At 36.6% G+C, this 13,055-nt stretch overlaps 1 long non-coding RNA gene across 2 annotated transcripts in view; it reads left to right on the top strand.

Moving 5' to 3' along the window:
• The window catches only part of LOC113457172, a 46,882-nt gene extending 39,951 nt beyond the window's left edge, over positions 1-6,931 (top strand). The window contains exons 3-5 of one of the 2 annotated variants that reach the window (XR_003377799.1): positions 4,247-4,402; positions 4,558-4,641; positions 6,099-6,931. This is a non-coding gene — a long non-coding RNA (uncharacterized LOC113457172). The remainder of the gene's footprint in view (positions 1-4,246; positions 4,403-4,557; positions 4,642-6,098) is intronic. The other variant, XR_003377798.1, reaches the window with a different exon arrangement.
• The last annotated feature ends 6,124 nt before the right edge of the window (positions 6,932-13,055 follow it).

The raw sequence follows: 13,055 nt of genomic DNA, 5'->3' as shown, positions 1-13,055 counted from the left end.
CTCCTATTCAACTCTGTATTAAGTGCTTTGAACTTTGCTGGTTAATGGATAAAGTATTTCACTATATTTCTATTATAATTCTGGACACAGTAGGTCATTCTATGCCAGATATGACTGTTGACCTTCATTGTCAGCTTGACTGGATTTAGGATCACCATGGACATTCATCTCTGGATGTGCGTCTGAGGGTGTTCCCAGAGATGTTTAACTGAAAAAAGAAGAGGTAACCTAGACTGTGGAGGGAACATTCATGGATTTTGTTCCCCGGCTGAACAAAAAGAAGTTGAGCTGAGTACCAGCATTTATCTCTTTCTGTTTTCTGATTGTGAAATCAACATGGCCAGTGACTTTATGCTGTTGCTGATATGCCTTTCCCACCATGGTGGGTTGCACCCACAAAATGTGAACACAGATAAACACACCCTTCACTCTGTAAGCTTCTTCTGTCATGTGCTTTGTCACAGCAATTTGAAAATAAATTACTATACTGGCCAATTCTGCAAATTGTTATTTTCATCTAGTTTTTCATAGTTAATGAGAAGTTTGTGAAATACTTGCTCTTATTGATTTCCATTTCCAAAGACAGGACTTTAATACATTCAACTACTTGAATTTGTGCAAATAACAATCTATAAAGGAATTATAGAAATTTCTTCAACTTTAAAAATAAATTATTTGGATCATATAGAATGATTTGTTATAAAATATTTATTAAGTGTTCAAGAATAAAAGCATTTTTCTTGTTTCTGGCTATTATGTCATGATTACAAAGATCTCTGAAAATTAGGATATTAAAATCAGATTTTGTTTTACCTGTCTTTACTTTGTCACAATTTTATTTCCTGAGCATGTCAAAAGGCTAGATTTTAAGGTAATACTATATTTTTTGTACTTATATAGTAAATACTCTATTTTTTGCACTCTTTATGGTATTCACTATTTATATGGTAAATACTTCAATTTTTACACTTATATGTCAGCTAGACTGTTCCTACTCTAACATGTAAAATAAAATCCCTGCTCTGTGCAGTGTGCAGAATGTTCAAAGCCTTTGCTCTTACCTCTCCTCTCCTCTCCTCTCCTCTCCTCTCCTCTCCTCTCCTCTCCTTTCCTCTCCTGTCCTCTTTCTACTGGTACATACTCATTCTTATGTTCATTATGACTGTAACTCCATATAATGCTTATGTTTTCACACAGTTCTTTCTTAGGCTTTTCTGGGGACCTGGATACACAACACAGAACATAAGAATCAGAAAGAAACATAGGCTATGGTAAGCAAACAAAGAGGAGATGTTCCTACAAATTTTGGAAAACATATGAGAAATTACATGAAATGTTACAAGACACATTCAGACTAGGTTCTCTAGAAGAGATCAGGTGATGACAGCCTTCTGTTTGCAGCTTTGATTCCTCATTGTCACACTGGAAGATCAGGTTCCAGGGCTGAGCACATGGATATTTCTGGACACCTATTTTTTTTTCCCTGAAACCATAGAAGTGGATTGTATCACTTTATGAGGAATGTAGGATTGACTGGGGAATTATACCACATTAGAATGTGCAGGTATTGATTGGTAATAAATGCTTAAATTTTACTGAATGCCTTATTGTAGCATTGTATTTTCTCTGTTAGTTTCTAAGGAATTGAATTAAATCAATATCTTTCTTTAATATTAAACCATGGCTACATTATTGAAACAAATGAATACTATTTTTGATACAATATTCTTTTACTTCTGTTTTAGTATCTGAGTCACCACTTATCTTTAGAAAATAATTAAATCATTTATATGTATAGGCAGTGTTACTCTAGCACAGTTTTAAACCATCTTTATTGGGTATTAGAAGAACTTATAAACACAATTTAATAACCACATGCATTTTTATACTGGCATCTTGATAGAGCAAAAAATGCACGTCCTCTGGAAGGAGAAAAAATACGTTGTGAGCTCATGATGTATTTCTCTTCTTAGGTTGCTTTAAATTTTAGTGTGTGTATTTTTAAATTCCTATAATTCCATCGTGATCCACTTGTCATGGTACCCTGGCCTTGATTTATGGATGCCAGATGTTTCCACTCTAGTGGGAATGCTACCATTCTCCATACGATGTTGCATTAACCCTGTGACATTAGAAAACCATCACTCATTGCCTTTGTTTCAACTTCCTTTCAAGATATCGAGTGTCCCCCGGTCACATGATTTGACAACAGTGCCAGTTTTTAGAATGGATGGTACAGGCTTGTGTACCTTTACTGTTGATGATGACTTCCTCAATAAAGCTTCAGAATGTACATTTATATTAAGGGTTGTATCTACAGTCAGTGTGTTTGGCTTCCTTTATCTACTATAAAATAAATTTGACTTGTTCTGGGAGTACATTTGGGCTGCACCAATGTTTTGTGTTCTTGTTGTTGTTTCTCATTGTGTCTTTTGTTTCTTTTGACCAGGGTAAGCATGGTTGCTGATGCTTTCAGAATCTTTCTTTTTTTTGGCTGTGGTAGAATTGTTAAAGCTCTTTGACTTATTCCCTCAGGTCCCAGGTGACCCATCAATCCTTGATGGGGGGACATTAGGAGTGTCTGTTTCTGGGCTGAATCTTGGCAGGGAAAGCTTCTCTGTAGAAATTAAAGTTTAGGATGTTTTATTCCTTTGCTGAGTCACTTTATACTTATGTATCTTGAGGCTGATTGTTAGCTGGGAAATTATTCATGCCTTTCTCAGTTTCAAGACCAATAATCAAAGTCTGCCCTGGAAAATTCTCACTGTTCTTAGATAAAACTGAATTTAATCATAGAACAAATGCCACTGTCAGCTGCCTTGTGTGTCTAGGAATGTGACTGTTCTTGAGATAAAGCAAAATCCAACCAGAACTGTTATTCTCTCTTCCAAGCCATGGACATATACATATGCATGTCTATATATGCATATGTATTAATATAATACCTGTTCTTTGGGAAAGAGTGGTTCTTCATTAGGTTCTGGAAGGAGTGATGTCTACTAATAAGTACCATGAAGACATTCTTTACTTTCCCGTGATTTCCTGCCACATATCATTTTTGTTAGTATTTCTTCTCTCATTTTTAATCTACGAAACGTTTTTAGTGATTAGAGCAGTATTTTAGAAAGTAGAGTAAAGTTAGATCAATTTTATTTCCTCACAAATTGTAACTTGAAATTAAGTTCATTTTGCAATCACTTTATATTTTTTTTGTTTTTTCCCCTTCAGTGTTTTCTTTATATGGAATTTGTATGAGCTATTGATGGCCCTAATTCATTTTTCCTCTTTTAATATAAATTCTAAGTTTAAGCCTTTGATGGATAGTAATTTATTTTTGTTTAACTGACAAAACTCCATTTTGTCACGAAATTATTTTTCAACTTCCAGAAATTTAGTTATCTGACAACATGTAAGTGAATTTTATATGCCTTGAATTGAATATTTCTAAATTGTAAGGTTATAAACCTAGAATATAATTATCCTGAAAATGAATGCAGATGTATTTTATTATTCTAAAAGGTCTACTTCAAGCTTGTGTCTATCAGATAAAACTTTGCTCCAGTCTCTACATTCAGGCATTACATCTTGTGGATGTGGCCACATGAAGTTAAAAAAAAAATAAGTCATTTGTCAGACACATAGTGAGACTACAGCAGAACCAAAATGGTCTTTTTAATGCTGTTAACACAGAACGAGCTCTCTAAATTTAGGGGAGAAGGGAATGTAGTCAGCAAATAATTTACCAATCTTTTAATCTGTGGTACATTACCAACATAGTCAGGAGAGAGGTGTAGCTGTAAGTAAGGCATGATTCTACAAGGTTTGCAATTATCTGGTTGAGGTAAGAGGCAATGAGGCTTCACAATTATCTACATCCCTGAGCTCATTGACAGACAATGATCATTAGAAACAAGGAAAACAAGACTAGAAAGAGGCACAGTAAGCCCAGGCATATGTTGTCAGGACAGCATTTTTATGATGTTGTAGAACAGGACTTGTCTGGGGTGGTTACTAATGAAAGCTTCCTGGAACAACCCGGAGGATTTGCTCTCCCCAGAAAGAGTTGACTTGTATCCCAGTGGACGCCGTGGAGATCCTGATGGCTGCTTGGCTCCAGGTTTTGTTTGAGGCATCTGGCAGCGATCCTACTTGTTTCTGTGTTTCTGTGACCCCTGGATGCCCTGCCCACCCCTGTGACCTAGGTCGTTACTAGGAACTGAACCTGCTGCTCTCTTTCTCTTTCCAGGACTGACTGTGCAAATTCCTCGTCTAAATTCTGCAGCGCCGGCAGTAAGCTCCAGCAGGCACATATGTAGGCAGAGCAAATGCAGGGTTATGTAACTGCCTGAACAGCTTGTGCCAGATTCAGCTCAGGCAGAAGCGTTCATTTGATACAAACCAGGTATATGAATCTTTTGATTTGACCTCATACATTTTGACTCAATGTGCAATCAAATAAAGACCCCTCATTTCTGTTTTCTTAAGCATGTGACTTAATACTTGTACAGTCTTTGTATGAAATAAAATACATAACATATCATATACTCCATAACTCAGAGATCGGCTGTCTAAAAGTGAAATGAAAATATGGAGAACCTGACGTGGAGTGTTTCTGGATACAGCACCACAGTCGGAAGTTAGGTAGGATTAAAAGCACAAATCTGCCTGTTGTGTTTGAATTCTTTCCAGTCACAGTTTTGGAAATCCCAGTGGACCCAATTAGCTCTTTCTCCAGGCCCCTGGGTTTAAATTAGGTCTCTTTTTTTTTTCTCTTTCCTCACTCTTCTTTCTTTCTCCCTGTCTCTCTGTCCTTCCTGCATTTCAAGCTGTGAACAGCAGCTTAAAAGAACCTCCATTTCCCAAAGAAATAAATTGGAATTAATGATCTTCAAGTAGTGTTTGCTTATGTGGTGATTTGAATGAGAAACACTCCCATCAGCTGGGATATTTTATCGGTTCTCAGCGGGAGGCGCTCCTTAGAGGGGTTTGTGTTGTTCAGCAAAGTGAAGGAAGTACATCACTGGTGGCACATTTGGGGATGCTATAGCCTCTCCTTGCTTCAAGTCTGCTTTTTCTGCCTTGTGGTTCCATTTGAAGATGTTAGCTCTCAACTTCCTGCTGGCCACGCTTGCTGATTATTGCTGTTTCCTCACCAGGATGAATTCTCATCATAATAAATTCATCTCTCTGGAACAGTAAGCCAAAATAAACTCCTTTCATAAGCTGCTTTTGGTTATGGAGTTTCATCCCAACAACAGAAAAATAACTAATACAGCCTACATTTCATTATGTGGCCCAGACTGGCTTTGAACTCGTGATCGTACTGCCTCTGCCTCCCTAGGAATTTACCACCTTCCCAGTCTTTGCTGCTTTCATCTTAAAAACCACTAGAGATGCTTTGTAGAGAAATCTCTGCTCTTAAAGTGAAGCCGGTTACCTAATTACAGAGTTGATTGGCTGTTGGAAACAAAGCGCAAAGATCGTGAAGACTTTAAGCTTTATGGAATTTTTATTTTGTTCTACTTTTTTTGAGACAGAGTTTCAAAGAGTAATGGAACTCACTTTGTAGACCAGGCTGCCCTTGAACTTGTGGAGATCTGCTTGCCTTTACCTCCCGAATGCTGGGATTAAAGATGTATGCCACCATTCCTGTCCAGTTGCTTTATGAAAGTTTAGTTGTTCTTTCTATGTGTCCCTTCCTAAACATGTGTTTCCAAGATGTGGAGTGATGTTTTGCTATGTTTGTAAGCATTAGCCTAAGAATTGATGATGTTGGATAACTTCTAATGCTTTTATTTTTTGCCATTTTTTTTTCGGTGATCAGGGTTGATAAAATTATTTGCCGAACTTTCATCTGGCCACCCTACTATTACTACTTTCTAAGATTTCTTTACAAAATTTGGGGACACAATCAAATGCATGGTTTGAAAACATTAACTTTGAGTTATATTTTACCTCCTTTGATTTATTTAAACTGTATTTTAAAAGTCAAAGCTTTCAATTTTGATATATCCTAATTACAGTATATGTCAAATGGTCCTCCTACTGTTTAAAAATACTTTCTCATCATAAAATACCTTTTCTCACTTCTCTTGTAGGCATTGTGCAGTCTGAAATGCTAGAACTGGATTTGTGAACCATTTCAATTTCCACAGAAAATAATTTAACATTTTTCTGATAATCCAATAATATATCTCTATCATATGATTGAACAATATCTCTTATAGATATAACTACTGCTCAAAACTTGCAGAGGAGCCTACAGATGAACACTTTATATCAAGACAGGCAAGAATTTTCTGTTTAGAACTTCATTAGCACAGCAAATAGCCTCAAAAATTGACAAATAAGGCTATACAAAATTAAAGCTTCTATACAACCCAAACAACTATGAACTGAGTGAACAGATGGTCCAGAGAATGGGAGAAAACCTGGTTCAGCCAGTATGGAAATCAGTGTGGATCTTCACAGAATCTTAAGGTAAAATTGCTCTCCAACCCAACTATATCACTGCTCACTCCAGGGCAAACAATCAGAAGCCTCCAACCACCGAGATACCTGTATATTGTGTTTACTGTTGCTTTTTTTTTTTAATAATAAGAGGAAATGATGTAACTTAAAAGTCTACCAAGATATAAACATAGAGTATCATTCAAGTCTTAAAGAAAAATAAAATTTGTAGGAAAATTAATGGATGGATAATATTGTATTTAGTGAGATAGCCAAGGCTTAGAAAGTCAAACACAGTTACATAAGAATGTGACTCTTGGCTTATAATTTTACATATGTTTATTTATATTGAATCATGTGTAGAAACCAGGATGCAGGGAAAGGCTCATAAAATCCTGGTGGTGCAAGCGGCTTTAAAGGAGAGGATAAAGATGCTAACAGAATACATGTGACATGGACGTGGAAGGTACCATATGGGAAAGAAGGGTAGATTCTGCAGGAGCTCCCTCTGCTCCTTCAGCCAATAGCTGATACACTGGGGTGTGGTCTCTTATACTTCTAAAAAGCAGAAAGAACCGGGCACTCTTTCTTTTGCTTCCATTCTGGTGGCTAGACTCTCTGTTTCCTGTTTGCAACTAGAGGACTGTTGTTTCAGAAAGTCATCTGTAAGTTTTTCCCCTCAAATAAATAACCCCTTTTATTCTCCATAATTCTTAACTGGTGTGGGATTGTTCTGAAGCTTCAAGTACAAGAGAATAAGAGGTAGGAAGAGGGGACAAAGGAGAGGTAGAGAGAAAAGACTCAACCAAAGGAAGTATGCATGGAAATTGCACAAGAAAACTTGCTTTTCACCTAATACTTAATAAAAACATGTACAAACTCACCTAGGGCACTGTTAAAAGAAAGAAACTTTTCATTGAAGATGAAATAATTGTATTTTAGCAAGGAAAATATGTTTGATTTTTTTTATCTTCTATTTTAAGCTTACGTTGGCTGATGGAATTTGCACACTTTTGCTTTCTTTTCTCTAGAGAGTCATCCATTCTTTATTAGTGTCAAATTCAGAATCAACACATGTGTTTTGTTTTTATAAAAATATTGATTTTATTATGTATTTATTTGGTCTCTCTCTCTGTCTGTGTGTGTGTGTGTGTGTGTGTGTGTGTGTGTGTGTATGTGTGTGTTCACATATTCCTGAAGAAGCTGGAAGAGGATATCAGAGATTTTATGGAGCAAGAGTCACTGGCAATTGTGAGTCTTCCAGCATAGGTGCTAGAAATTGAACTCCAGAACTATGGGAGAAGAGTAAACATTCTCCACTGTTGAACAATCACTTTCCATCCATAATATCTTCATTCCTAAAGATAACTTAGTCAATCCACTTCATTCACTCATATTTAATTTCCTTAACCTCTGAACTTAATTAGCTACTACTCTCTTATAGCATTCAGCTGCAATTAAAAACACATTTTGAGTCTAAATCTAGGCTGTTAAAATAATGCTTTCAAGCTTCGATTATTTGTACACAACAGAATATTTCTCATAGTTTTGAAGGCTGTAATTGCTTCTTGTATATTCACTTAACAGAACGATAAAAATGTCTGTAGTCTGTTTTCTATGGGTACTGATTTAGTGGCCTAATCACCTCCCAAAGACTCCCAACTCTCACCATCATCCTTAGGGATTAGGGTTCTAACTTGCATTTCAGGAGGAATAAACCATGCAAAGTGGTTGGGTTTATAGGACCCTCACCTCAGAACTATCTACCAAGATTCTACCCTTATGTCAACTCTATTCTTACTACTCTAAGAAAACTCATTCATAGAGAAACAGAGGCCACATGAAAATTGGAGGAATAATTCAGTATTGCGCAAGTTTTACAATCATATCTAAATACCATGTATTATAATTTGCCCGTTGTCTTCATTCTTTTGCACAAATCTATATAATATGCAGTGCTCCATGGTAGAACAATCATCTGAGACTTAGGTTCCTATCTATGTCTCTTTCTCTGGGATCACCACTTTTTCATGGGGTTTTATTGGTTTTTCTATCTAGTAGAAAAAGCAGGCCCTTAAACTGTGCATTCCTGACAGGCTTTAGTACTGTTTGACCACATATAATTTGTTATCACAAGAGACAAGTGTGATGTCGCCATGTGTCATATACTTCTTTGATTTAGATAAGAAATAAATACTCTATTATATAGTATTGGCTTGAAAGATAGGTGTCATATTAGATGTTTGAGTTACAAAATGTAGTAGGAAAAATTTGACTATTTTTTTTTTTTCTGCTTTACAAGATCTTGCCAACAGCTGATTTCTGTCCAGGCTGTTAGTAAATGTTAGTGTACATATTAAAGAGTTCACAAATTTGTTGATTTTAATAATAATATCTATACATTTCCTTGTGATGGGAAAACCACGGAGGACTTGAGATGATTTAGTGATTCTGTGGTGATAATCACATCAGTAAGCAGCCTAGCAATCTAAAGTAGCTACCAATTAACTCTGACCAGAAAGATCCCCACAGGCATGAGGATCCTGTATTTACAGTAACAACTGCAGCTTCTCAGTTCCCTGAGGATTTGAATTTCTGAGTTCTAGAATATCTAGCTTTGTGGACCATTTCCACACCTAAAGCTTTTGTTTGTAGAAGATCCCACTCCTCTTCTGTGCTTAAATATACCACATTCTTTACCCTCGAAGACAAGATATCCTTTATTCGAGCCTGGATTTGGGATCATAAAATTCTTTGTGGAAACATGATGCTTCCTCTTGTAGCAACTGAGTTTAGTTTGATCTGTAAATTCAAACTTTTCAGTCTTTAGAAAGATAACTGAATTACCTTTTTAGATAGATATCATAGTTCTTATAAACAAAGTCATTATTCTCAGATGGAACCTATAAATAAAAGAGATGGGTGTCAGAACACTCGAATTGTGTCCTTTTCAGAACCACCCAAGATTTGGTGAAGGTGAGAAGGTTTCTGAAGATCTAAACATAGGGGATACCTAAGAAAAGTCCAGATTTCGAGAAACAGCAATTTCTCAAGTGTCCCTATTATGTACTGAGAGCTATTGCTTGTGCAAGATTTTCTTTCCAACCAACGCATTTGTCACCCATCACTTTGACATGTTCAAGGTTGGAGGTTACCTCTTGGATAAAGACACATTGTGGATTGAGGTACTTACCTGGACAAAGAATCCTCTTCTGCAAATGCTGTCTTTTATCTAAACAGGTAGAGAACCACCATTGTTACTTTTAGTGAAAATATCACCAGCTATGCGCATGTACATTGCTCTCCTTGACAAGTTGAGATGAATCTCTCACTGGAAGCTATTGAGAAAAGGGAGAAAAAAAGGACAGAAAGTTATGAGAGGGAGACCAGGTACAGATCTATCTATAGATGAGAGATTCTTTGCAGGGTGGATAGGTTTTGAGTAAAAGAATACATAATTGAGTATATTTTAAGTTTTAGTAGTCGTCTCTATAAAATCCTGCTGTGATATATTAACTATTCAATAAAAGTCCATTATTAAAGAATGCTTGCTGAGAAAGGTGTTTGCTCAAAGTTAAGATTAAAAAAAATGAAGCAAAGTACAGTTTCTGGAGGAGAAATAATGAGTTGGAAAAACCAGGAAACACAAAGGTCTCTGCTAGAAGCTGGAGATAATTAGGGGGAATTTAATCCTTAACCAACTCTTGTTCTTGGCCCTGAGTCATTTACTTTTACATTTAAATTCAGATGGCTTTGAGACATAAAGACAACCATCTAGGCTGAGACAGCAAAAACAAGTCTGAGAGAAATTATGAACGTGAGCCTCTTTCCTAAATTACTAAAGAAACATTATTTATTACCATTAGCAAGAGAGCTGAGTAGGAGACCCCAGGCTCCATCACCCTCTATAAATAGCTATAAATGAACTCAGGAGTACAACCAGGAATCTCCATCAACAACAAAATTAAAAAGAGAACAATGGAAGGATGAGGAGTGTGTTTTGTCCTGCCTTCATCATCACACCAGCAGTAGGTGACATTCAGAGAGACATCCCAGCTTACAGTCATCCTTTCACAGGAGAAGGAGCTGGTACCCAGCACATGCAGCCTTTCAGAACAAGAGTGTTTTGACCATCTTGCCTTTTATTACTCTCAGATTCAAGGTGATGTCAGAATAATTGCTAAGTCTGGAGTTGGAGAGATGGCAGTAGAAGAGATGCAGGAACTATCAGCATCAGTGATGTTATGGCTATCATGATGCTTTTGGGGGACTGGATTTTCAGGGAGTCACAAATACTTCCACTGCAGAAGATTCACAGCAGCCATGTAACATGTCTCAGAGCATTTGTCTCCAAGGAGCCTATAATATCCATATTACATTTTGAGTAAGGGATTTTCCTTTATGACCATTTACTAAGGGCTGTTTTGCCAACCTGTTATGCAGTGGTACAGCCTTTAGGAAGTGACCACATACTACATCCCAGACACCATTACCAGATCTAGTACTAACACAGAGGTGTCTGGGACCCAGGCCTGGCACCAAAGTGAACTCATTGGCCAGTTTCCTCTTGTGGGAAAACAGAGGGAAAGATGAAAAGCTTTGTCCTCTCTGGTCCTGAAGAGTTTCAGCAGTATCATAGACTACATCTTGCCTCCATTCTTTGCTTCTAAGGTCTCCCAGTCTTTGCTGATTTTAATTGTGGCATAAAGCTAAATGGGGATAACACTGTATCCTTTTAGAAACAAGGCTGAATGCAGGCACTTAGCTGGCAACCTTCGTTTCCTCCATTGAAACAAGTTCATGAGGCCTTGAGTTTGGTCCTAGTATGCAAACACTAATATAAGTATATAAGGAAAAGATTTAAGGGGATTTGGTACTACCCAATGGAAACAATAATTTTACAGAATTACATAACCACCTCCTCATCACAACTTCATATCCCCCCTTTTTCTTGTATAACACAATGAGCGCAATTATTATTACCTGTATGTGCACGCATTGGGGTCATCCACTGGAGCATGGGCAGCCAATGAAAGGCTACTTACTATTTTTATTATTAATATAACACTTCTCCATTTATCATCTGCTAAAGTAAAGGAGGTTTTAGAAATAGTTCTGTTCCTCAAATAACTTTGTTGAAAGAAAAATTCTCTATTTTAGGACTTATTTTCCCAACTCTTCTCATCTATAAATTCTTCTTGTTTCAAATTTCATAGCCACTTTCAAATTTGGTTGGACAAATTAGGCTTATTTTATTGCCATTTTATGCTGTCAGCTTTGGTTTAATTTTTCTTAGCCTCACTAATTCATGCACCTCTGACACTTGTACCTTTTAAATTTCTTTCTTTAAAGTTGTTGAGATGATAATATAATCATGACATTTCTCTCTTCCCTTACCTCTTCAAACCCTTCTGTGTAACTCTCCATGTTCTGTTGGAAATTAATAGCCTCTTTTTCATTAACTATAATTGCATGCACATACATATTTAATGGGTGCAGTGATTTAATATATATTTAATTGCATATAGATTGACATTCTTGCGAATAACTTGTTCAGTCTGTATAATGATGTTTGTATGTATGTTTTCAGGGCTAACCATTTGGTAGTGCATAGCCAGTCTGTGTGTTCTTCCCTAGAGAAGAGGATTTCTTGGTTCTCAGCATTCCTTAGTCCTCTGTAGTTCTTTGTATAGGGTTGAGACTTCATGGGAGTTTTCTTGCCCACTTTGGCATGTCTATGGGTGTGATACTTGTGGATATATCTCTAGTTATCTTTGTAGGTTTAGGGTTTTCAAATGATATTTTTAATGTTACTCACTGAGGTTGAGGGAGAGAACCAAAATGAGTATGCATATGTTTTATAAAATCTTTACCTGGACATTATTATATGCATAGTATATTTTAATATTTGTGAAATGCAATGACATACTTTATACTCAGAAGCATATATTTTATCAATAAGCTACACAGGGAAAGTTTTGGATATCAATATCACAATAGCTGAAATGCTTGTCTTACTTCAATAAATTACATTGATTTAAAGTCGTCTCAGAGATTTATTAGAGTCCCAGTCATCCTAGATGGAATATAATCATGGGAGGCATTAACTTCTGTACTTAGGAGAAAGCATAAATCTTTTCATAAGGAGGTAATTAAAATTCAGTAGGTGAATTGCAAATATTATGAGACATTTGTATACTTCCATTGTTGGGGATCTGAGCAATTCAAGCCATCAAACCTGCAAGTGCTTCTACACAGCTAAAATGCATAGTCTATTGCTAAGGCTTAGGCATGAGAAAAACCAGATAAACAGGACTCTGCTCATGCCAAGTGCTGTAGGAATTTCTACTGCCAGTAGCCTTTAAGTTACCAGTCCACTGGGGCATAGCCTCTTATACTATATATTGCCAATATAAAGTGCACATCCAGTCTCTTCTGGCTGTGGGATTCAGTTGCTGTTCCCTTTTCCAGCAGAGGATTGTGATCTGTGAGTCTACCCGTAAGTAAAGAACTCTCTATTATATTCAATTCTGAGCTAGTTTGGGATTTTTTTAAGCGTCCTTCTTCAGCCCAATCTAGGACCCTATGGTAAATTATGATCTCAC

Source organism: Microtus ochrogaster, chromosome 19 (assembly GCF_000317375.1).
Source record: "Microtus ochrogaster isolate Prairie Vole_2 chromosome 19, MicOch1.0, whole genome shotgun sequence".
NCBI classification, from domain to species: Eukaryota; Metazoa; Chordata; class Mammalia; order Rodentia; family Cricetidae; genus Microtus; species Microtus ochrogaster.
Note: the sequence above shows the minus strand (reverse complement) of the source record. Positions and strands in the feature narration are given on the sequence as shown.